The sequence below is a fragment of the Fukomys damarensis genome, unplaced genomic scaffold (assembly GCF_012274545.1).
Source record: "Fukomys damarensis isolate Sample0158 unplaced genomic scaffold, DMR_v1.0_HiC HiC_scaffold_9, whole genome shotgun sequence".
Lineage (NCBI taxonomy): Eukaryota > Metazoa > Chordata > Mammalia > Rodentia > Bathyergidae > Fukomys > Fukomys damarensis.
This window is the reverse complement of record NW_022900921.1, coordinates 16343404-16365096: the sequence shown is the minus strand read 5'-3', so window position 1 is coordinate 16365096 and position 21693 is coordinate 16343404. Positions and strand designations below refer to the sequence as shown.

General features: G+C 36.0%; 1 pseudogene; it reads left to right on the top strand.

Annotated features, from left to right (window-relative positions):
- The first annotated feature begins 217 nt into the window (after nt 1–217).
- The window catches only part of LOC104860998, a 66197-nt pseudogene continuing 44721 nt past the window's right edge, over nt 218–21693 (top strand).

The window sequence follows — 21693 nt, the reverse complement described above, 5'->3', positions numbered from 1 at the left end:
TGCACGCACGCACCGGGTTAAAAAAAAATCCTGACAGCTACCCTGTACACAATCACTCTACAGTGTTATTAAATTAAGATGCAAGGGCCTGGTTAACCCACTCCTCATCTTTAAGATAGAGAACTACAACAGCAGCAGGCAGTTATATGCATAAGGTAATGTTAACATACTACAGAAGTGGAGACATTTACTGATGAAAGCTCTACGGAGCCGCACAATGAAGGGCGAGCAATTTCTACTGCAAGCCCAGCAACTGATGTTCACACTTGGGAAGTGCCCAGTTGACTGGGCAACCCGTATACCAGTTAGGTAAGCGAAAATTAGTGGAAAGAAAACACATTCACCTAATACTAGAGATAGATTGATGTTGCAGTCATAGCTTTACCTGTGTAATACCATAAAATTATAGATCTTCCTCAACTATACTATAAGATTTAGACTCTTCCATACCAACATGGACATTAATGCTAAATTCAGCTGAATTAATTATACTGGAACAACTGTATTCCAGGACCTCAGGACAAAAAGCATGGGTATAAAACACATACTAAAATAACCTCAATACAATTTATGATAACATCATATTTTCAAATTTGTTCATTAGCACTAGAATTAAAACTTTTTAACTTCCATGAAACTTCATTATGTCTAAAACAATGTCACTCATTAAAATTATACTGTAAATCATATCTTCAGAACATTAACCTAGAGAAGTACATGGCAGAAAATCAATAGTGCATGGAGCTTGATGCCTTTTTATGTATCGATTTACATGTCATTTGTATGCAATTATTGCTTAAGTACAACTCTTTGCTAGTCAGGTACAATTATCACTGTTGCATACATAGTTTAGACTTCCACAAAAGTCGTTTAACATGAAGCTCAAATTTATTGTTGTTTTCACTTAGAATACTGTATCTATTTTAACACAAATGGAAGCAGCATTTGCTTGAACATTGTAGTCCTCTCTATTCAGTTCTGCAAATCACGTGGGATCTTCCTCCTAATATTCATCAATCTAAGACTAGCAAAGCTTTTTCTGTGGCAAGAACAAAGAAATGTGGAAAATGTGAAGATACCATTTGAACAGTTTCCTCCTATTGTGTTTCTCATACATGGGATCACAACAATGAGAGTGCCCATTATGATTTCCTACAATGAAAATCAAGTACTTCGCCTGATTCATTTAAGAGAGGTTAAAGAGGAATCTCAAACCAAACTAAAGACCTTTTGCCCCATGATTGCTCTCCCCAAATGACCTCATATGGTTGGGAAATGCTGATTCATTTTCTTATTTCTCTATCTTCATGTTGGAATCAGTAATCAGGTGCAATAATTAGAAGCCCTGACTTCATCCTTCCCACTCAAGGGTAAAATGTCCTGGAATCAGGGCTTCCAATTATGCAAGGTGGCTCCTATTCAGACAAGTTGATTTATAGAAGGTTGTGCTTGGTTCTGTCCCAATGTCCCCAGAGGAAACGCCTGGAGGAGAAGCTGAGTCCCCCAATCAAATGGCTCTCAGCTCTGTCACTGGCCACACAATAAAATAAAAGGCCAGTCTGGAAAATAAATTTTTTATCTCGTACATTGCTAGTCCAATGTTAAATCATTCTGACAATCTATAAAGTTCAACAGACACACTAATACGTCCTCATTAAAGACAAACATTAGAGACGAGGTGACAGAGCAATCACTCAGAGGAACTGCCCACAGAAACAACAGATCAGGGAAAATTTTAAATAGTTCATTTTGAAAAACTCACAATTTAAGTTTCTTTAGGAAATCCATTTAAAAAGCATGCTCAGTCATATACAACATAACCCACGCTGTTTCGATCAACTGAAATCATTCTTCCTATTTGGGGGCTCTTCAGTTTGCTGAAAAAATTCTTTTGCATTTTGTGTTTCGTGAAGGAGTCAATATATAACAGAATAAAATGAAACAAACTTAGTACATCTACTCTACCATTGGTTAGAAAGCTGAGCCTAAATTTTTGGTGCCCCTATAACAATCCACTGTAGCATATACATAGACACATATTTCTCCATCATATTTCAAGAGAACCTACTTTTTAAACAACATTGTCATTTTGGACAAAATCTTAAACTGCACAATGTAAAAGCCACACTGAAAGGCCCTTCTCCTTTATTTTCAACGAAATCAACTCTTCTCCAAACAAAGGAAGGAGGTACACAATGAAAAATACAGAAGTGTAGAAAGTTCCAAAACTACCAACTATAAACAATCCTGACAGAAAGGGGTGGGGAGAATATCTACTCAAGTGAATATTTGCATGATTTTTAAAGATATTTCCTGACTCTATTTCTGGTTTGGGTACAAAGAAATGTGCTACCTGAAAGCCCATTTTATACAGAAAAAGTTTTAATGGTGAGACAGAAGATAAGGAAGTTTAGAAAGAGAAATAAGAAATTTATAATGCCCGACGGGTAGAAAAAATGTACTTTGAAGAATACATTCTTCTGTGAAGATGTGATTTAATCTAAAGCTAGAATTTTAAGAGAGGATACTGCAGAAAATAATTTCTCTCACATTTCATCACCTTTGTAGTCCTTTCTTAAATTTTTAATCAGTAAATGTATGCATATGCCACAGTTAAGAGTGCAGAGAAGAGGTACTGAGCATTTAATGTGTTTAATAAAATGATACTGTTTTCTAGCTTTGTATTTATCATCTCCATAAGGCAACCAAAATCAACCTTTCCTAAAGTTGAAACCCATACAATTGACCCAAACAAAGGCAAATACAGAAAATTAGAAAGTAACCGCAAATCTAGAAAATGCTGAAAGAGGGTAAGATTTAAGAAGGACAGTACACATTGCTGTTTACTTTGGGATAAATTGAAGAACCTAGATTTTCAGTGGAAGGAAAAGAAAACTAGCAAACTGAAAAGTCTTACTGGAAAATCATTAATGAATAACATTTAAAATAAATATTTAGAAATAATTGAAAATAGCAGCTAAAAATGGAGCAGTGGAAAATGTTATGAGGCAATGTAGATGCCCCTCTGAAATTCAGTTCAAAAATGTACTCAGCCAAGTCCACAAACAAAATGCTGCAGAGGGAACTGAGGAGCTTAAAAGTTAATAGACTCAATTCTTCTTACACATGTTTGGACCTTCCAAACAATGTTTATTGAAGCATTGATAAACAGACTACTTAGAAAGGAAAAACCAAAGGAACAACAGATAGCTGAGAAGGCTTCTAAATAAACGAATCTAAAAGAGATGATTAGTAAAATTCATTCAGCAAGTAGGAAGAAAGGAAGAATATATTCTAATGGGAGAATAATTCAACAGGAAGTAATTCATATTGCCTGTATAGAGCCAAAGTTTGACCAAATAGTAATTTTTTTAAAAAGTCTAACTTTATTTTGTAAGGAGAGTTTAATTATGAAGGCTTATAGATAATATCACATATTAGAACAAGTACTATAGTTTAACATACTACTACTACTACTACTACTACTAATAATGATAATAATAATAATAATAATACCATATTTTAAACCCTCATGTAATCCAAATACCAATTTCAGGAAAAAATATATATATACCCATTTTACATATAAGGAAAATGAGGTTTGAAATGAAAGAAAGCAGTAGGGACATTAGTTTATAAAGTAAGAAATAAAACCCAAGGTTCAATAGGGTTGTTCACTGCCTCACTATAATTTCATATAATATAAAATTTTGCTTTCCAAAAATATTTAAGGAGAAATTAAACCTGTTGCATTGAGTTTACTTGAAAATACACATGAAAAAAAAATTTCTGTAATATCGCAAGGTGGTACAAGGAACACAAAGAAATGCGTAGATTAATTCAATAATCAGCTGGTACTAAAAGCAAGTTGCTGCTCGTGCGTTTTACAGCACTCTGTAATAATAAACTCTGGATCTCATCCAGATGGTAATGGAGGAGGCACTGGACATCATCAGCAAGTGATTCGATTATATTTGTTTTGAAAGCATGTTCTGGTTGTAGTGAAAACAATGGTGAGGTAAGATGGTGGTGGGAATACCAGTTAGCCAGGTCGCGAAGGAATCCAAATGACAAGTACTATTGGCTGGACTAAAAAGGCAGAAATAATATGCCTTGGTGATTGAGTCAAGGAGATACATAGGATGTGGCTTGAACAATTGGAAAATAATCGTTGTACGACTTTCAGAATTCAGGATCAAGAAATGATGCAGAAATGATAAGCTCACATTAGAACTCATTGGAAGCACTTTTCTGGTGTTCAAGTAGCAGAATCCAATGGTTGGAGAAATTGATTTGATACTGAGAGTGAGATCTGGCCTGGATGTCAAGATTTATTGTTATAGCCATAGGAATTTTTATGAAGATGATGGAGTAATATGCAGAATAAGAAAGAAAGGGTCATTAAGACAAAACCCTGAAAAATCCAACTTTTCAATCATTAAGGAAAAGGAAAGTGTAGAAGGGAATAAGAGGAACAATTCCACAGAGGAGACATCATGTGGGTGCTCAGTAGTTGAAAAAGTAATCACGGTCATCAAACGCCCATGGGCCTCCTGTTAGATGAAGAAGGCAAGAGACAGGCTGATGACTCGGCATTTACAGATTACCAGCTATGCCTTGCAAAATATTAGAGGCATAGTTTTAGTGGACAGAGCAATTAATTTAAAATAACAAGGAAGAACCTGTGTGTAGACTCTTGACTTTCAAAGACCAGGGCCAATGGTCAAGATTTTCCTAACTTAGAGGTAAAACCAAGAAAATTAAAAGCCTTTACTAAATGAATTTCAATATATAAAATTATTACACTCAAATTTGTAAAATTTTATTTAAGCAATAGAGGTATTGATCTTATAATATTATAGTGATGACAGAAGTTAGGAGAAGTTGATTTCAAATATTATTTCTCGCTAAATCTATGTACTTGTTAGATATTCCTAAAATTGGCAACCCACCATTATGTTTAGTTAACTCTCAAATGCTAGAGTCAAAAGGCACAGGTGTTCAGAAGAATGTTTCAGCAGGCCCTAAGGGGTAGAGATGAGGTAGAATAAAGGAAAGAATACTCATGTGGTAAAGGCATTCGCTTCTTCCTAAGCTAAAGTGCAGTTCTAAAGGGTCAGTAGAGAGGTATTTGCATTTCATCTTTGGCAGTTTCATTATGTTGTCAATTATTATAGTGCAAAGTTCTAATAGGATTTTCATAATGCATTCAAATTGGAGAGAGGAATCATTTAGCCGCCACAACAAATTGAGCTCCACAGGCCTCATTTCGGGAACTTCTGCAGTGTCAAGTGGTCAGTCCTTCAGTTTTAATTTCTAGATATATGAGATGCAAATTGCATGATCTTTTCTCCTCTGATAGTCAAAGCAAATGGCTCCAATTACATTCTAACATACCCTTAACTGGGAGGTAAATAACATTATCAGCTTGGGATGTGGTAGGATGAATCACAAAGAAAAGATTAATTATCTTGTAAAGGTATTGTATTATCTTAATTGTTCACATCACTCAAGCTTTTCTAATTAGAAAAGTAAATACCATCCCAGGCAGGTTTTGCCCTTGTGCAATATAAAAAAGGCTAAATATTTACATGAATTATACCTTTCAAATACTACTTAAACTTGATAAGGCCAACAATCAGTTTATAATGTTTTCCCCAAATTATGTTTCTGAAAAAGCGCAGTTCTTTTATTAAGCATGAAAAAATAATCTCTTAAAGAATACAAATATTTCAGTGTTTTGAGGGTACAATTAAGCCTGAGAAAACACACCCCTATATCCCACTATTGATTAGTGGTTTCCAAAAATCTGAAATATTTTTCTCTAGTAAACCTCTTCCATGTGTCCTTTCAGCCCAGTAATTTATTTTAAAACTCAATGGAGATTATATACAATCCCCTGATTTTGTTTCTTCAAGCAGCAGCTGTCATTTCTTGTACGGAACATTTCCCATTCCATCTTCCTGATTAATACTTTGTCTCTGGATACATGTAGTTCTCCTAAACAATCAGAATGGGATCCTACCTCCCAGAATTCTATCTCAGTTGCAAGAAGTTTATCGGACTCTTCCCGAGTCCCACGAAGAGCCATGTCCTAGGCTGGCCTGTTACACATAGAAAACCCTTCTGCCTTGTGTTCTTTTCCGATAAAGTACTCAGCACATGTTAGGTATTCAGAAGTACATTCCATAGAGTCATTTGCCTTGCAGTGATTTCTGTTCTTCCCTTTAAAGCAGTGTGACCCACAGTTTGAAGATCAAAGATCTTGGAGCCATATGGATCTGCATTTGAATTTGACTGGATAAGGATGAGTTCCAAACCGTTATGTAGTAGAATTTTTCTTCTCTGAACTTCTTTCCTTATCTTTAAAGTAAGCTAAAAATATTAACCAACTTATTACAGTGATTTTAAGACACTAAATGGCACTATATGTGCTAATATTTATCTCAGTGCCAGGCACATAAGTTCTCAATATTTATTGGCTATATTATATCATGTACATTAGCTATAAACACGCTACTTCAATACTTTGAAAGCTGTCTCTGTAGCAAAAACCAGAAATGAAAAGTTCTTGTCATTTAAAATGGCCATTTGAACTTTTCCACATACCACATGCTTTTTTGGGTCCTAATTCTGACGTGTCTCCCTCTTTTGCATCTTCAGAGTGGGATGATTTCAGGGGCCTGATGGGCTGTAACACAGTTTCCATAGCTGGTTTACCAAGTCACTGAGCTGCAGCATTTCATTTAGGATTGTTCTCTTTTTGACAGGAAGGCTTAAGGGAGATGATGATCCTAACCACCAGGAGGATTTTACACATGGGCACAGGGGAAGAAGACAGTGAGCATCTGTGCACAGCATGCAGAGTAGATTTTGAGGGTGTGAAACTCCATTTATGAGTTCAGTTAATAGACCCTTGGGTTTGAGCACAAAGTACTGTGGAAGGGAAGAGGGGTTAATTCATCCAGAGCTTGGTTTCTGAAACCAATTCTTCAGCCTCATTTACATTTACATTAGCAGGACATCTTTAACAGTGAATGTATTGGACAAGATCACAGCTGACATGTATGATTTTATCAGCATAACATCTTCTCCAGCCAGTTGCATGAATTGGAAGCAAAACACCATAGATGTTACTTGTCCCACCAATTCTACTCCTCTAACACAACCAAGAATTTCTCCTCTGAAGTTCTTCCTTCGATTAGTTTCTCTGGAATGCTAAAACTTCTATCCAAACAAAGCCATTCAATAGCCTACCTCAGTCTCATATCCCACCCCTTCCTTACATACAATAAAATAATGTGAATGCTTTAAAAACTAGACACATAGCTCTTAAGATCTTTATTTATAGATATCTGTTCAAGGTTTATTTTCAAATAAAGTCTGAGAAATCTGAAGTTGATGCTAATGACATGAACATTTGGGCCATTTTACTTCTCTAAACCTTAGTTTACTCCTACGTAAAATGGGCATCATGATAATTTATATGTTGTAGGATTTGAAGATCAAACAAAATCATATAAGTGAAACCTTCAGTTTCAATTCCTTAGCCAATATGCCTCATGTGGGTGGGCCCAACACTTTGATGGGTCCAATTATATTGCTTGAAACATTGCACCCAAAAGAAAGCAAATACACCAAACTTATCCCAATTTTGAGTTTGTTTCTAAGAGCAGACTAAGAGTAAGCTAAATTAGAAAGACAGATGATGGTTTAATACCTTGTACTGACTTCAACCAGGGCAGTAGAAGAAACAACAGCTGAGCACTAACAAGGATATTCTTCTAACTGTTAGGCTCAAGTTAATACTTGTATAAGTTATATTTTGTCTTCATTCTTCACCTGACTTCTGAACTCCTTTCCACTTCTTCCTAATGGTAGAATAACATGTTATCTGCAAACTGAATTATCATTTGCTTCATCTGCCTCTTTTTCTGCATTATGATGTTATTGCTATGAGGTAGTAACCTCTTCTCAGGTTAATGAAGAACAGAATATGCTTAGTCTATGAAATGACTGCCTATTTTTAATTAGATTACTACTGTGTTCTTGACTATAACTAGTCTTACAGTCAAAAGAATGCAAAGCATCCCAAAGTACTATCTCCTATTGTCTTTGTACTTGGCAACTTCCCAGTCTGAATACTGGAAGGCTGGTACAATTTCTTCTGAAGTTATTACATTAACTTCTGCGGGTTCTGTCTGTGGATATTTATGCCTCTTTCCCCTGTACTTGCTCGTCTCATCAGTATTTTTCACTCAACATCTAGCACACCGGCACCTTGTATATTTTCATTCCTATATATGCACGTATATATATAGTACCTATGTATTGAGGGTGGAACCTAGAGCCTTGTCCACATTAGGCAAATGCTCTGCCACTGAGCCACACCCACCTGTCAGTAACATTGCAGGAAGAGATGGACAGTTACTCCTACTACCATTCTGTTCCAGACACTATCCTAGGTACTGTTATTACTATAGTGAACAATTCCCAGTTCTTGTTGATGGAGAATTCAGCTTCTGTTTCGATTCATTCTTTAAATGATGTTTCTATTAAAGACAGTGACTTTTTCCTAAGAACCCAATATTTTATTTTCCAGTCTCCTTTGGATGCATTGGCAAGTAAATAAAAATTCCTGGTTAATAAATACTACTTTAAGATGTTTGCTATCAATGAAGTGGCATCAATGGTGAAATGTTCTAGAATTTAATCCAGTATGCATCTCCTCAGTCCAAAAAGGTTAAATATTACTTAGAAAAGAAGGAAGCAATCTCTACCTCAAGCTGTCTAACTTGAGAAAATATGGTACCTAAATTGCATTCACATTCTTATGTACTGGTCAAGCTTTACCTATATTTCCCCATGAAGATAGCTGTACCTTGAAATAAATATTCAAAAATAATATGGTCAAGTTGCTTCTGTATGAACTAGTCTTTAAGATTAGAAAGCAAGCATTTTCCCAATCAAGACTAATGGAATTTTGCCTGGAAAAGTAAATGCAACTTGTTTTATGCATTTCATCAGACTGAAATCTCCTTAGGAGGGAGGATTATGCCTGCCTTCCTCATTCTTCAATCTCTTTGCCTTACACAATGCCTGACACAGAATCTATGCTCAATAAATATTTAATGAAAGAATAAATTCATTTTGCTACCAACTTCCCTCCTGGGAAAAACCAGGTAGGTAGCAAGTAAATTTAAAAGCAGTAGGAAATTGATTTGCAAGATTAAAAAAAGGCTATTCTGAACAGAATGGAAAAATATAAGGTTAAATGCAAAATACGAATTAATCTATACAGTAACCCTTCCATAAATCCGTATTTGTTGTTTGTCTCCAACTGATGGCAACTATTTTCCAAGTTTAGAGGTATAAAGTAATGAACAGAAAGTACTGAAGTGCTGACTTTGTAAGATTTCATAAAGTTAGGGGACTTCTTCTGCCTTAGCTCTTTAAGTTAATGAAATCTTGTTCAAACCATCCACGAACCCTTCATTCAAATGTCACTTTCCTGATTGCTTTTGTTATGTGCCATTGAGTCATAGAGATTTCACGGCTGAGTCATGCAGTGGCAAGGTGATAAATCATAACCACCAAATAACCACAGAAAAATTACAAATGATAGAAGGCATTTCAGAGGACTGCCTGTGAGAAATCAGGCATTTATTTTTGTTTCATACCACACTCAACAATGGAAATTGTCAGAGAAGTGAGAAGCTACTGCTATCTCATTGCTATCCAGGTACATAGGGAAAACTTGGTAAAAGTAGATCATTTGGCTCCTTTATTGCTCTAGCAAATTTGAATAAGCTAACAAGCATAAATTCAGAGAGAAAGGAAGAACAAAAATTTAAGGCCTTTGAGGAGGAAAATGAATTATTGCAAATATTTCATACATTTTCCTTAGCAAAATGGAAATGAAGTAGAAAGCTTTTTGTATCCATAAACAAGGACATAATTAATCATCTCCTTGGATTCAGTTTATTTTAGTATTATATCACTGTATTCTGAGAATTGTACATAATTCTGAAATAATATTCAAGGAAGAGCAACCATTAGACACAAAACCAGATAACTTTTTTGTTTTTCTTTTGATACCGGGTATGGAACTCAGGTCCTTGCAATTGCGAGGCAGGCAGTGGAACCAATGAGCTAAATCTCCAACCTCCCAAATAACTTTTAAATGCCTAGTTGAGACTATTAACTAGTTTTATATCTAATGGGTACCTATTGTACACATATCATTGCTTTTCAGCCTATAATGATGATCTTTTCATCCAGAGCCTCTAAAATTGTATTAGATTAATATTGATTCAAGCAAATGGTGTCTCCTTTCATGTGAAATTAGTCATGATTCTACAAAATTCCAAAATTTGATCATAACTTGATATTTTAAATACATCAAAGCACATATGCTATAAAGTGACAAAGAGCTTACAAAGTAGGTATGTACATCTTTTTCCTTTATCCTCAGAGTACTGGGCTTGAGTGTATTTCAAAATAATGTACATCTTAGCTAATCACTGATTTTTTAAACTAGTTTTTCTAAAGTGTGTTTTGCTTCTAGCAAAGTTTCTAAAGTATAAAACTGTGTAAAGCAACATGTCAGTCACCCAGAAATTACAAGCACTGAAGACTTTCACAACTAAAAACAATCAGCAGGTGAAGCCATAAGAGAGTGTTTGAGTCCATCCACATCACTTCACCTCCCACCTGCCTAAGAAGGAAGAAGAAGTAAGCTACTTACCAACCAAGAATGCGTAATTAAAGCCATTTGAAGCTTTTACGGTAATATAGCATTCCTCCTGGTGGGTCCTTAGAGGGACACAGGCATATATACATTACCATTCTCTTAAGAATTGTGCCAAATAAGAAAAGCTGAGAAGGCGTCTTCCTCAAAATTCTGAAGGAAAACTAGCCTTTAAGCAGGCACTTTTGGTGCACTATGCATTAAAGTGTTTTAATAGCATCCATTTATCATTTTAACAGCAAGCATTTACTAAAAGGTGTACGACCAGGTGCAAAGAAGAAAGCACATAATGTATCCTGAGGCTGAGCTTTTCAGAGGACAATGTGAAGTCATGTCAAAAATGGGAAATGCTGTCCTTTTTCCTTTATTTGCTTAAAGCATGTGATTTCAATCTTCACTCAATGGAGACAAAACTTTCATCAGAGCAACATCAATTGTCTTTTGTATAAGGCGTTGATTGAAATGAGACCCAATCACATCAGGTTAATTCAAGGTTAGATTGGAAACTTTTTGACTGTTGGCCATGACACCATACTAAATGTGGGAAAGGTAATAATAGATTTTTTTAAAGAAAAATCAGTTCACTTTGTTTCCACCTACATTATCTGACAGAGTTCTCCTAAAAACGATAGACCTTATCTCTACGTGACATAAGTGATCCACAGAATGCTGAACAAACTTTTTGCCTACATAACATATGGAATACATTTATATTTATCATAGCCTAGCATGAAGAATAACTTTAAAAAATCATAAATCTGTGTTTCCCCATGAATCAGTAAAGAGATCATTCCAATGATAAATTTCAGGAAATTTTTTCAAAATCTGCTTTTCCTCATAATCCCAATATATTGAGTTCCATATGTCAGTTACCATTGACTCATTACACAGTAACTGGTCCTCATTTCATAAATAATCTGTCTCTTTCCTGTCATCCACCCCCCACACAAACTCACATACATACACCACATGCAATCAAAGCATGTTGCTTTCATGCAATCAACATGTTTTCCGCCCTCAACCCATGAAAGCCTTTCTTCTAGCCTTTTACAGTATTTGTATTCTGGTAGACAGTCTGGACTTATATCAACAGTCAACAGGTATATGACAAAGGTGGCCCATCTGTACATAAAAAGGGAAAATATCATTTTGGATATGAGTTTCACAGTGGCTCGCAGAGCTTATGAAAATGATGAAAGAACAAGTAGTAAATAACATACAGAATTAGAGGAAGTAAAACCATGAGTACTTTGAGTCAGGGACAGTGGACTGATATCAAATTTGGTGATTATGTATAGGAAAATGAACCTGGAAGTCATTTGTGACTTCAGAGTTGTTGTCAGTCAAGAATTTCCTTATGTCCTATGGTCATAATTCAATTTTGATCCCCTTTTGCTAATCCCAAAGTTAATGAAATATCTAAGATGAAAAAGCTACACTACTTAGAGTTTACAAACTTTTCCTTAAGAGCTACATAACATATATTTTATATTTGTGAACCAGACCTCTGTTATACGTTTTCATCTCTAACATTATGGTAGGAAGGAACAAAGGCTACATTTCTGTGGGTGAGCGCAACTGTGTTCCAATTAAACTTTATCACAAAGGGAACACTTGCCAAATCCTGCCCAAGATTATGCTCATCCATTTTGGGGCCTGTGTGTTTTCTTTGCACTATCTCATTCCTTAGATCCTATTAAAATATAAAACAGTGTCTGAACAGCTCCCCCTTATCTTTCCTTCTGAAGAATCAGGTGAGTATAGGAGAATAAAAATTATCAACTAATAGCTTATCTTTCGTCCACTTTCACAATGGAGGTAACCCAAGGCTAATGTGGTAAAATTACCCCTAGATTCTAGGCATAGTTGTATCTTCAAGGCTCATATTCTCCCTATTGTGAGATGTGAAATGTATTTTTAGACACGTCTACAATGTCTCTTTGAGCTCTCAGCATTTCTGTAACTGTGGATAACCTATCTGATAGTACCTTAGATCAGCTCTGGGATTAGGTCAACTAATATCTAGAAAGGAGTTAATATGAAATACCACTTTGTGTTAAAACCAGGAGTGTTATTTTCTTATCAAAATGAGACTCTCAAGACTGAAATGGCTTGACTATACAGTGAAATACATCCCTAATTATATACTGAATACATCATGTTAGGCATTAGACAAGATAGCTCAGGAAAATGATATATAACCAATTACACTTCCTAAGCCTTTTTATCTACTTATAAATAATTCTCAAAAATATGTTTCTCTTCTTTATCAATTCATAAATAATTCTCAAATATTCTTTATCCTCTTTTCCATCATGTTTCTGTTTCTATAACTATAACCACGAATGCCTGGGGCATCTTCCCCAGTCCCTGACCTAGGCTATCAGGCCTGGTCTGCATTGCCTCCAGAAATAAGAAGCTGTTATTACAGTCTCTGACTCAGCACTGAAGAGAACAGTGGTTTTTTTCTTGCCTTTGGAAAAAGAAGAAGCTCACATTCCTTTTACCCCTGGTCTAGTGATGTCCTGATCTTTGTCACTAAGAACTCAGTTCACAAAACTCTTATGAAATGTCAACATCCAAAGAAAAAGCAACATAAAAAATAAAATAGATAGTACTTGTACTCTCAAGTCTCACAGTATGGTACTAAGAACAGAAATGTTACAGAAGGAAGTAGATAGAGGAGAGGAAAGATAGTAACATCATACTATAAACCTAGTTGTCTCAGAGTTGTGGATTCAGAAGATAAAAAGAAATGTAAGTTTCTCTTAAATGATGAACTCGAAAATATAATTCACACATCCACACGCAGCTACTGCTTCTCAAAAAAAGTCAAAATGCATATATAAGGACAGCCAGAGTCCAGAAATTTAAAGCCACATAAAAATTTCTTCTATATTGCACTGATATACTCAAAAACAGATGTGCACCTCTCCACAGTTTTTGTTTTTAAACACAAATAAGAAAGCTGCCAGACAAGGACACAGACCCAAACTAAAAAGCCATTTCCCAGCAAGTGACGCAGCAATCTCTACTTTGACTTTGACTTTAACTCCACAGCTGGGGTGAAAATCACATTATGGCTGCGGGAAAGAAATTGTTTCCAGGTGAGAAGTAAACTATCTGGCTTGGCAAAAAAAATGTGGAAACGGCAAATTCCACCTGCCTTTCTCTAGGCAAGATAGTTTTGTTCAAATATCTCCCTGCCTCTTAGCCAAGTAGCTATCCACATGTCTAACTGATATCCTGCTTCTGAAAATGATTTCAATTTTATATTCTGCATATAGCACATGCTTATATATAGAAACACACAGGGAACCCAAGGGCCCAAGCACACATTTTCTAATTCACTAAAGAGAAAACTTCAAAAAACTTCAAGAAAGGGTTCCTTGATGTCTTGATTGATCCATTCATTCATGGATTCATACGTTCATTTCTTCTTTTATTTAACAAGTGAGTGCAAGGTACTTATGCTGTGCTAGACAGTTTTTAAGCTCTTGGACTCCTATAGTAACAAGGTGAATGCTCTTGCTACCACTCAAAAAGACAGAAAGAAAACAAACAAGTAAACAATAATTGAATTAGACTTATACATTCTTATTCTTTCATACTTAGCACATGTATGGTATTTGAGAAAATACTTTTTTATATGGTTGCTAAATAAATGAGACAAAGTAGAGGACATCACAGCTTCTGCCCTCCTATACTCACAATTTTATGGGCTAGCATGCATGTAAGCTATTTCATAGAATATAAAACATAACTTTGTAAGTTCTATAATAAAGATACAAAAGAACTGTTATCAGAACACTAAGGAAGGCATTCACGGAGAAGTTTTGAAAAAGATGTTGATTATGATTAATATTCCATGCCCTGCTTACCTCGTACCAGGCAGTGTTCTAGGTACTCTATACATTTACAGAGATGAATGCATTTCATCTTTACAACACAAGGAGACAAGCATTTTCCCAATCCCACTGTTCCTGTCCCAACACTGAGAGATAAAGAGTGTAAGTTACCCAACGTCACAGACATAGGATGCAAATCAGCTATGATTTGAACCCCAGGAAAACGGATCCAGAATCCATGCTTTTAAACACTGCTCAATACTGTCTCCCATGGTAAAGAAATTTTAGCAGGTAAAGAATAATAAACAAGATAATCAAAGGCACAAAGTTCAGAAGATTCTAAGCATGTCAAAGGAGTTGCACAAATTGGGTGGATATTAGCAAATTAAAAAAATGTGGTGCAACTGGAGACTGGAGAAAAGAAATTCATCAAGGGAATCATGAATGTCATCTCTCTGTTTCTTTCATTAGGTGGACAAAAGTGAGTCATTAAAAGAGTATAAAGATGTGAACACAATACCACCATTAAGAAGAGTTTTATATAGCAGATATTGCTGTGCCAGGTACAATCGTCTAATGCTCATAGAAGATAAAAATATTGTCACAATTTTAGAGATGAGAAACACAAGGCTTACTGATGTTCTGAGGCAAGAGTAAGATTTGAATCTCCATGATTTAAACTACGGCATGACTTTATTTTCTCTAAATCTACACTTGTAGCTGTATCAAGCAGGTACTAAGAAATTTGGGACACTGATAAATCATCTATTATTTGTTCATACTATATTTTTTTTGGAGTTTTAAAGATTAATTTTTATATACTAACCTGAGCATTTATACTATTTATTTTATTAAGTTGTAATTTCATTGCACAGCCTCCAAATTACTACAGGAATTTAAATTACCAGGAATTTAAAGTCCTATGAATCTGTAACCAGTTTTTCTTTCCAACACTCGTTATTTCAGGGCTTACTCTTCACAAGGCTATGCCCACAGAAATATTAGAAGTAACTTGATAGACACAATTGTTCTCATTGTGGGATATAAGCCTGGTGAGGAGGACAGGCAAAGGCAATGCTGAAAGTGGGCAACTCAGGAAAAGAGAAGGCACAATGGTCTTTCCTAGCACAATAAACTAACGTAGTTTAAATCTAGGTTTTGAAAAATTGGGAGAGAAGAGGGAGTTACAGGGAGAGCAAAATGTTTCCCGTAAAATAAGGATTTAGCAAGTACACTCATTAGAAAGAACAGATGTTGATCAAGAATCATCTATCGAGAGGTTAGAAGTCTCCCCCAAATTGTAAAATTGACTGGATCTCAGACTTCTCTCACAAACACCTGGAGTAACTTCATCGAAGTTCAGGATATTAAAAGTTCCTAAGTAATGGCTCAGAGGCTCAGGATATTAAAAGCACCTTAGTGCATAATAGCAGTGGGCTGTGTAGGGTGGTGAAAGGCTGCTAGGCTCATTCCCACACATTCAAGGTGAAATTAAAGACAATGTCTGAGATTTCCCTATTAAGGATGTAGATTCCTAATCACAGTGCCTGTACCAAACATTGGTACCACTTGGTGCAAATAAGTCAGGAAGAGACTTGGAAAATTATGTTTTTATCCAACCAACCTAGCAGGATACCAGGAATCAATCCAGAACCACTTGGATTTACTTTCATTTCTGCAAGAAATGACATAACACAAGTCCAAGTAGTGCAAGTGGGAAAAATCATAATGAATCATCAGCAACAGCTCTTCACAAAAAAGCTGGGATGATGATACACCACGGCATTGGGCCCCACTGTAATAAATATAGTCACAACCACAGAAGGTAGCATTTATACAGAGAGGGAAATACAATTTGATGGAAAACTGACCTTATTTTCCTCAAAGTCCTTAATTTATGCCATCTGATTTGTGTTGGGATGAAGCTTAATTGGTGGAAAATGTCATCTACACTCAAATTTCTAGAGTTTTATATTGAATTCTACAACTGGATAAAGTTCATGAACACATATATATTCACTCCTCCTTGAAGAACATTTTTTAGTTTCCAAGCCTTTTGCTTTCTCTTCTGCTGAAAGGTTGTTAAGGATCTTTTGCTGGGTCCTGTCAGCTGACCTCTAATTATCCCCAACTCTGGATCACAGGCTTCAGACACATTTAGAGTAGTGCTGCTTGAATATTGGCTACATTTCACAGCTTTTTTAAAGGGATGCGCCCGGGGAAATACTTGAGTTGTAAATGAGCTATATTCAATGATACGGTAACAACAACAATTTTAAATTTTATTTTATAGTCTAAGTAATACTATTTAATAAAGTTATTTTATGGTGACGATTGCTGAGCACCTTGTGTGTGCCAGGCAGTGTAAGCTAGGAGATATAGAAACCTTTTTTATTTATTTTATAGAACAAATGTATGTATGTAATAAAAGCAACTGTCTCTAGTAGATTAAGAAAATTATTTGATTAATTAGCCCGTTGAAGGGCATCATTTGTAAAAATGAAACGTGTGAATCATCTAACTTCAGTACTAAGCCACTTTGGTTCCTATGTGTATATGTATGTGTGTATTTTGTATAGGGTGTATTTTTCTTTTTTTAATTTTTATTGAGTTTATTCGTCCATTCTAGGTATACAGTACAGTTACATTCATTATTGGGATCTTGTACCTTTACATGACAGGTTTTGGTTCTCATTTTTCCCCTTGTCCCTGCCCTCCCTTCAACCCCTCCTTATTTTCAAAGAGTATGCATGAGTGTTCCAGTTGCTTTGGTTATACAAGTTAGCCTAAAAATTAGTAGTGGAAAGGAATGCTAACATTTATTTTACTCAAAACTCTGCAGTGTGGACAAGATTTATTGATGATAGCTTGTTTATAGTTTAGATCTAATAATGTCCCCTGAAAGTACTCCATTTGGAGAGGCAGCCTGGATGGAAGGGGTAGATCACTGTGGTTCTCTTCTCTTCCCTGGCTCCTCCCTTCTTTCTACCCTTCTTCCTGGATATCGTGACATGAGCAGCTCTTCTCTGCCAGGCCCTTCTACTTCTGCCTTGCTGTTTTCTGCTTTGGAGCTGCCCAACAGTGGACTGAACCCACTGAAACTGTGAGCCAAAATAAACCTCTCCTCCTTAAATTGTGCACGTACGTTATTTTGTACCAGTGACAGGAAAGCTGACTAGTACAGCTTGTTTCTGATTCTCTCAACATCAACTGATACGGCTTGAAGACAGGGGGATGGAATCACCAGGAGGCTCAATCAGTCCTTTTTCTGGCAAGGATCGGAACTGGGTCATTAACTGGAGCTGTTGGCAGATACAACCACACATGGCTCGTCCACGAGACCTGGAGCTCCTCACAATGTGGCTGTTGAGTTTCAGGGTCTGGGAGAGGAGAGGGGATACGCTGGATAGCATTTTATAGTGCGTGTGTGTGTGTGTGTGTGTGTGTGTGTGTAATATAGCACATATACAGAAGATATGGAATATATATGAAATGTATATGTAATATAAATACGAAATTTTGTAGCCTAGCTTAAGCGTTGCAGTAGCTCTTCTACTATATTTTGTTCCATGTGAGAATATCTATGTTCTTCCCAAATTTAAAGGGAAGAAAATTAGACTCCTCATCTGGATGGTAGAATTGCAAGACTCTGAAAGAGTACATGGTTAGAGAACTATCTCTTTGTCTATTTTTAAATGCTATTGTCCTCAATATATATACATACATATATATATATTCATATATATACAAATGAATGACGTGTACATTCACACACTTTATATAACTCATAATACATGTACTCAACATTAATTAGTTCTATTATGTGACTAGCACCAAAAACAAGTGCTAAATAAATTGTTTTGGTTGGAAAAGGTCACTAGTATGAGGCAATCAACACCAACAAGTTCCAGCTTGCACATCAAGTACCAGATAAATGACTAGGATCAGCACAAAATTCTCATGTCAAAATGCACTAAGTACCACGTTCAAAAAGTTTCACAGCAGTTGAGTAACAAGGTATAAAGGCATGTGAATAGGTACGCGAATACACAGATCCATGGATCCATGTAGGATAGACTTCCTGAGGAAAATGCAAGCTCTAATAAGGAAAACCACTTTCGCAGAGAAAATTTAGAGCCCAACTTTCGTTAACTTCCATGCTTAAGGATCACTTTTTCTCATAAACATTTTTTCCTGGTTTATAGGATCTCAGTCCACCTGTTTCAGAGCCACTTGTTTTTTGTGTATGCTTCACATGCATTACACATACAATATGCAAGCTATGTGAGGACAATGAAACCAAAATAAGTAGTCTAAAAGGAAATGACAAGAAGAAAAAGACTGCGGTATCAGATCTGGTTCAGAATCTTGACTTCTACCACTTACTAGCTAAACTGTGAGCAGTTTATTTAGTATCTTTGTGTTCTCATTTTCTTTTCCAGAAAGTGAAGATATTGTTGCACTTCCCATAAAATCGTGAAGGCACCAGAAATAACATCTATAAACCACTTGGTATAATGCCCAGTACATGGATGTTGTATAGAAAACTTCACCAGAGTTTAAATAAAGAAGAAAATACAACTACTTTTTATGGCCTCTAAGCTGTTCATGATTTACCCCTGTGAACCTTCCCGGCTTTCTCTCCTACCATAGTCCCATAAGTCCACTTATGGTCACTTTGCTCCAAACTCTGTGAAATGCGGCAAAGTGAACTCTGTGACAGAGTGAAATGTAATTTTCACTTTACGTTTTTCTTGGCCTCAGAGCTATTGTATTTGTTCTTCTCTTCCAAAAAATCCTTTTCTCCAAGTATTGAATGGTTAATTCCTTTCTGTGATTCAGGTAATTTAACTCATCTCACCAGGGAGGGCTTTTCATGATCAACCTCTTCCCAAAGGATCCTTGTTCCTCTCAATAATTCTTTATCATATTATTATATTTATAATCTTCCTAACAATTCTTTCTGCTAAAAATTATCTTTATTATGGATTTATTTGCTGTTTAATTACATAGCTCCCCCACAAGATTATGAGGTGCATGAAAAGAGATAAGAGCTGTGACCTTCTCTGTCTTGTTCCAGGGCCCAAAACAGAGCTAGTTAATGTCAAGCACTAACTGTACATCTGACGGATGAATGAACATGTATGCCTATGTATTTATGTGTGCCTAATGACAATAAAATAGAAGGAAGCGAAAATGGAAAAATTTAAAGGAAATAGCACATCAAACTGCATTTCTGTGGGTGAGATTAGACCATGACATTTACGTGCTGTCTCTTATTGCGGTGAGACAACAGGAAGGCAAAAAGGTGACCATTCTTTTTTAGCTGTGGGGCTCACACTGGAGACAGACACATTTACTCCGTGCTGCAGTGAAATCATAACTCACATTTATCTTTTTCTTGATGCCCCCATTCTGTCCCTCTGGTTTTAAGAACGGGTAAACTAGGGATTAGCTCTCTTTTTTTTTGCATTTCTGGTCTTCTGGGTTCAACTCTAGGCCTGTTTATTGAGAAATTTTGCTTTTTTTTTTCCCAGGAAAGGTTTCCAAAATCTCAAAAAGAAATGCATGAACATGTAATTCATTCCTCTAAAACAGTTCTAAAAATTATCCACACTTGCAAAAACAGAAACGATAAATCCATTGGATTATTTTTGCTTTTTCTGTCATCTGTACTAGAGCTATTTGTCAAGTGAATATTCATCAGTATATAAGGGAGTTTATGTGTCTCTGTATGACGCTTCTAATTAGCAAAGACAGTGAAGTGTGCAGAGCCTTCTATATAACATTCTCTAGCTGAGGTTGAAAGTCAAGTTCTGTTCTCTGAAATATGTGGACAGCTGTTATGTGATTTTAAAAATATATAAAATGAAAAGGAGTAAGTTGTTACCTTGGAATTGTGGAGTGGAATATGACTTTATCTCCAGCACAGAGGTTCCCGGTTTGGAACGTTTTGCATGGAGCCATTAGAGACTTCATATCCAAAGATTCCTGGGGTGCTGTCCGACTGTTTTGTTTAATTAATAGATCTCTTTGCAACTCTAGAAGCAGAGGATCCTGGGAACTAGTACCGATGTGTTGTGCCAATCACTTCTTCACCTCAAAACTGTTAAGCTCTCCCCACACAGTCCTGGACAGGTCACTAGACCTCGATAGGCCTTAGTTTCCCTATCTTAATTAAAAAATCTTTCTTTGTTTCAAAAAGAGGAATCAGAGGACCCAACCTAATGAGCCATAAGAAAGTTGTTTGCTTTCTGCAACCTTATTTTTAAAATTCTGATTACTCTCTTTTTCTTTATACTCATCATAAATTCAGGCAATAATAATTCTGGGATTAGAGTTGCATAATAATATTCTCACAATAGTTTAATGGCACTAAACAGTTTGCATTTTTCATCGTTCATGTTCAATCAATCAACATCAAATTTAGCACTAAGAAATTCCATAACAGCTTTTACATTTCAAATTAAACAAAAAGCATGAGACAGAACTTTGCTCTTCCATGCTGCTCAGCTCTTCACTCTCCCATAAGCCTACAGAGTTGGAGAATCAAGAGGATGAATATACAATTTTAAGCAAGGTGCTTTCTACATCAGCTAAAAAGCACCTTTGTTTCTGTTCTGTTGATTTATAAATTGATGAGCGACAAACTCCATGGCTAGCTTCATGAAATATCATCTTCAGCTATTAAGAGGAAGGGGAAATGAAAATGTTTCTCTAACTGATGGTGGTCGGCTGCCTGTTTTTCCACAGGCAGAATATAATTTCCTAGTGTCCTTGGGAGAATAACAGCACTTCCTTCCCCACACCCCCCCACTGTGGCTTCCTCAAAGGAAAAGACTTCCTGTTCACTTAGCGTAGTTCCCTTGTGATCTAAAGTCATTTCACCGATAGAAGATAGATGACTTCAACCCTCAGTCTTGAGCTTGAATTGCAATGCAAACCAAATTAGATAAAATAAATCAATAATACCCTTGCAGGCCAAATTCACTTAAGTAACATTTACAGTACAATTGCCCACTTTGCCTATATACTTTAATCCATTAACACTGTACATTTGGCACCTGAATAAATATGTTGCCTCCGCTGAATACA